Below are 6,000 nucleotides of genomic sequence, written 5' to 3'. Positions count from 1 at the left end.
GTCATACAGGTTTTAAATGACATGGTGAGTATAATTTATTTTTGGGTGAAGTATCTCTACTAAATATTGTAGTAAATATATTCTGCAATATTAAATCCTATTTGACCTGATTAAACCAAGTCAAAATATGATTTAATTGATCAACATGGTCAAAACTTTGCTGAAAAACCTGTTGTACACAATCTTCTATGCCATCTGATTGATAGTTTATACTACTTTTATTATCAAGTAAAAGGCCTTTTAGTATAATTGTAAAAATGTCCACCATGGCGCGTCTCTTTGCTGTTGTCACTAGTACAACTTAACATTTTAAGTGAAACTTAAGATTTTAAGGCAGCACGAATATACTTTAAAGGGATAGTTCACCCAATAATGAAAATTACCAATAATTAAAATTGAAGTCCCAAAAAAGTGCATCCATCCATAAAGTGCTCCACACGGCTCTGGGGGGTTAATAAAGGCCTTCTGAAGCAAAGTGATGCGTTTGTGTAAGAAAAATATCCATATTTAAAACTTTATAAAGAAAAATAACTAGCTTCCGGCCAAAAGAACATACGCATTCGACTCAAATGTAAAGCGCAATTTATACGAGTAATGCGACATACTGCCATTTACGCTACGCCATGACGCACTACGCTACTTCCGAGGCCACAACTTTCGTAAGTTGCGCTTTAGGCGTGAGTAGACTGCGTATGGCCGGAAGCTTGAATTTTACTATGTAACGTGTTAAATATGAATATTTTCTTACACAAACTCATCGCTCGATGGATAGATGCACTTTTATGGACTTCAAAACAGAAACAGCCATGCACTGCCATTATAAAGCCTGGAAGAAACAGGACATTTTTAAAATATAACTCCGATTGTATTTGTCTGAAAGAAGAATGTCATATACACCTGGATGACTTGAGTGTGAGTCAATAATTTAAATTTTTGGGTGAACTTAAACTATACCTTGAAATAATTTATTAAAGGGTAAAAGCCTGATGTATGAAATATGATACTCAACAAAAATGCTAACTTTTTACTTCTAAATAATTCTTTCAAATATTTTGTCTATAAGTTCAATAAACTGTTCAATAAAAAAATCTGACTATTAGTTTATATATATTTGGCTTTACAGGGTTAACAAAGTGGTTTTTGTGGCTGCCATGCTTGATTTCCAAAGTTTTTTATTTTAAAATTTGCCATTGACTTCAATCTAAAAACAGCACAAAAAAGAGATGCCCATTGGGATAAACGCAGGGTCTGAATAGGACAACATGAGACGGAAAGACTTCAAAAATCACCATAGAGGTACATCCAGCTCAAGGCGTGCATGGGCTTCTTGTGATTTTCCAGAGCGATCAAGGTTTGACATTTTTGACCACTGGATCAAATCCCATTGATTAGAGCATCCTCTCTAGCTCTGGCTCAGAATGGTCTCCCTGGCGACATCCAGGCTGATCGCGCTCTCTCTCTCTCTCTCTCCAGGCCCCCACCCCTTCCCACATGGACCACACGCACGAACACACGCACGAAACCTGCGCGCAGATCTTAGCCGAGTTGCATTGGCTTTGCAAGTGCTTTGGGCGTTGATCGTGCTTGTAAAGACTACTTATTGACAGCCAAGTGTAAGAGAACGCAACAGAAACGGGGCACTTTTTATCCAATTTGCGTGTAAACTGAAGGCATGAACCATCCCAAATGATTTTAGGATATACTTTTATGACTTTTTCTCCTCGTAAAACTTGCCCGACTCAACAGGCAGTTGCAGAAAGTGAGTTGATGCCATAAGAGGCTCGATTGTCTTCAGCGTCAGTCTTCTGCTTCTCCGCTCAGGATGAACGGAACGTTTTTCAACCACACGGTGTTTACGCACGGCGTTTTGCTCAATCGCAGTCAAGAGCTCGCGGGGACTCTCGTTGACTGCTGCACGGGCAACGGGAGCGAGGTGACCGCAAACGACGGCGGCGGATCTTTAGTTCTCGCTCACGACGAGCGCAAGCTGTTTGTTACGCGCGTGGTGCAGATCGCGGTGTTGTGCGTTCTTTCACTCACGGTGATGTTCGGGATCTTCTTTCTCGGGTGCAACCTCATGATCAAGTCCGAAAGTATGATTAACTTCCTTGTCAAGGACCGGAGACCTTCCAAAGACGTCGAGGCGGTGATGATCGGACTGAGTTAGCCACGGGTGTCACCTGTAACCGGCCTGCAATTAGCCTATCCTCAGATTGGGAGGCAGGAAGACATGCAACTTTTATGTTCACTCCCTTTGTGCTCTGGGAAGAAAGGGCCATATGGATGAACTTTTCCTGAAACAAAGATGATAGAGATGCAGCTGCACGTTTACAAAATAAGAATGTAGCCTATTTATTCATGTTGACTAGCTTTTTGTATTTGAGGTAATTTTGCTTGTGATTTTTTTTACAGTGAAGTGTTTACACGTTTTTACCTCATAAAAAGCAGAGTAGCTTTGCTACATACTGCATTATTTGTAAAAGAATGCAAACAATGACTTTAGCGTGATGGCGCTCGACGGCTCGTCTTGCGAAACGCAAAATGTAGCTTCTTTGGGCGCAAGAAAGGCCCTTATTTAGAATGTAGAACACAAATGTTTTTGTCGTAACAAAGTGACACACGATAACTTATGATTTATTGACGCACCCGCACAAACTTCGTCATAAAGGAAAGCGCATGAGCTACGTGTTGTCATGGTTACTTCCTTGCCAGCGCAATTTAGCGACATGTAAAAATAATCGGTCTAACTTTAATTATTACGGAAAACCATTTGTGAAACCTATATATAGGCCTACTTATATGAAAGGTTTTTTTTTACATTTACCAAGACCCTCTAAATCTTGTTTTGACTCCCTTTTGGGGGTGGGGGGTTTAAGCCTTATAATTGGAGAAATTCTGACTTCCCCAAACCCACCACCACCCTGGTTTGTATTAGACAATCACTTCCAAAAGCATGTTTTTTTGTGAACGCTGACTTTTGTACCTTGAATCGCAGGTGTTTTGATTTTGAAGATGTCAAAATGTATTTTTCTTGGAGTTTAACTTGTAGCCGAGAGCACGTGAGAGGGGGATGCTCGTCTGGTGTGGCACTTGCACGTTTTCAAATTAGCCTACTTCTTCCCTGATCTTTCCTCTGCATGCGCGGTGCTCGCTGTGTGTCAGACACTTTCTAAGTAACACCTCAATGGAGCATGGAGTATTTTGTAATATTGACCTAAACATGAAATTGTGCAGCATGCTTTGAATAAAGTTGTTTAACACATTGCACAGCATTTTGTTTATTTCTCTCCAATGGTCAGCCATGCAGAACAGCTAAGTGAAATAACTGGCCAATTTTGCCACATTAAAAAACAAATCTATAAAAAAGATGATTCTTCATGCATCATCTTCAATAGGTTATTGGCATAGATAATCCAGTGATGCACCTTAATAAAGCTGATTTTGGAAAGGAATAGCCTTCACAATAAGTAGTAGGAAAAATCACTTTAAATTTTACAGGTCAGAGAAAATAAAATAATGTAATTTTTTTCAAGTGTATGTTATATTTGGTGATAGAAGCACACTGCAAACCCAAATAAGTTGGCAAAGTTACAAAAAATCTGTTACGTCAACATTTTTAAGTTAAGAAATTAAAATTTTAAGCAAACAGAACTGACAGATTTCGTACTGATTCATTTTATTGCTCAACTTAAAATAAACCAGCTCATACATTTCACTTAAAATTATCAAGTAATCTCAATAAAAAAAATAAACAGTGGAAACTTGGCTGCCTTTAGCTAATTCAAAAAAATGCTAAATTGCCAAGCATTGCTTAAATAGCATAAGCATAGCAGCTGCTGAATGAGTATGAAATGTATAACTTTTAACATTTCTCAAACTAAGGTCATGATCCACTTGTCACCACGAGGGTAAATCCCCCAACCCCTCCCCAAAAAAACCACACATAACAGAAACTCTTCTAAATTAGCATAGCAAAACATTAAACACTAAATCGCTCACTTAACATTAATCTGCACAAAAAAACATTGTACAACACTTAATTTTAGCTTTTAATTTTAACTTAAATTTACTCTCCCTTCGAGCGTCATGGCAAAGCATGCTGGGAAATAGAAATCCCTGCCCATGGAGTTTAAGTTAAATTTAAGTTTGTCTAAATTAAAAGAAACAAGTTTATAAAACTCAAAACAATGAACCATTGCAGATTAATTAAATGTCAGTTTTGTAAACACAAAAAAGAAAAAGAAACTTCTATAGTACTTTTTATTCTATGTACTAGTTTATTTGATTGAACTAATTTCTTAAAATTAAGTTTACCCTACTCAAATCAATTAATTATTTTGAGCATGTAACTGTTGAACTGATAATATAAATATAACCAAAATATCTGTTATGATCATTGTAAACATGCATCTTAATCAGTCTTAATTGTTCTTTGAGTCATTTGTCTCTATAATTCTATCACCTGCACACATATGCATACATACAGTTAGTGTTGTGATTGAAAATTCTCGATTTGTGACAGGTATCTAATAGTCCTCTCCTGTCACCAGAGTCTGGTTCCAAAAAGGCCTTTCTGCTTACACACACACAAGCTTATGACACATTTTACTTGATTTCACATCCTCATTATGTCCCTGGTCTATATGTTTGTTTCAGTTCAGTTTCCTTTTATTGTCATTGTAGAGAGTACAACGAAATTCCATTTGCACCAAGTGAAGACGGATCTCAAACAATAAATAATAAAATCTATATAAAAACAATAAAACTATATCAATAATATCTGTACATTTCACTTCCACGCACATCCAACACGCATATATTCCATTAATTATCAATCTTTTATTGCTGTTTTACTGCATATGTTTTTGAACTGAAGTGACACCTACAGCCAGTTTTAGGGGTAATGCATTACAAGTAACATGAGTTACATAATTAGATTACTTTTTTAAAGTAACGGGTAAAGTAACACATTACTTTAAAAAAAAATCTTCTAATAAGTAACTCAAGTTTACTTTGTTTTCCCGTTTATTGACTGACACTTTTCCTGACTCCATGCATGTTGAGAGAAATTGGGAGTATTGGTGTTTTGTGTGCTGTGAATATGATGGTTATTGTAGTTCAATGTGAGCAGGCATTTACTCATCTCACTTGCAGAAAAACAGATTCAGTATTCCTCAAAATAAATAAAAACAGTGAAATGAAAACTATTAAGCAAACCTGATATCATCAAATGTTGAATAGATAATTTATGTATTTAATCTCCCTTTATTAAAGTCCCCTCTTTACATTTGCCAAAATATAACTTTTTTTTGTTATGTCCAGTCCAGGTTAGAAAAAGTAATGCAAAAACACTACTTTCCATATAAAGTAACTAATTAACGCAATTAGTTAATCATCTTTTGGGGAGTAACACAATATAAAACATTACTTTTAAAAGTAACTTTCCACAACACTGCCTATAGTCAAAATGCATTTGAGTTCGTAAGCAATTACCATGTTAATCAAATTGTAATTTTCACTACAGTGTCATGAGGGCTGCTTGCTGAGCGATCAAAAATAGCAGTAATTCTCACACAGAGATGCACAATATTATACATCGCAAGCATCGAGCATAATCTACTGTTTAACAATCAAAAGAGAAGGATGGATAGCAGGAAAGGGGAAGCGTGAGCCACTAGGAGGAAAATACTGAGACTTCTGTCTCAGAGTCAGCATGGAGATGTGTTTTTTCTCTAGCGTGCATCTCATCCGTTCCTCCACTCCCACTTCCTTTAAAAATGAAGGTAAGCTGAGAGCTGGAAAGAGAGAGAGATTCACAGAGTTAACCTGGTTCATAAAATATTAAAGCAATGAAAGAGCATTGCCGTGTCAGCGCTGGAAGTTTCTAAAGTATTTGGCCAAATAAAAATTCAGGAGCATGCACACATAAATAAGTGCACAAATTAAAAATGTTTTTGTCTATGAGTCTCTCTTTTTAATTTGTATTAATTTATTTAGTTT

The sequence above is a fragment of the Phoxinus phoxinus genome (genome assembly GCF_949152265.1).
Source record: "Phoxinus phoxinus genome assembly, chromosome: 1".
In the NCBI taxonomy this organism is placed as follows: Eukaryota; Metazoa; Chordata; class Actinopteri; order Cypriniformes; family Leuciscidae; genus Phoxinus; species Phoxinus phoxinus.
Note: the sequence above shows the minus strand (reverse complement) of the source record.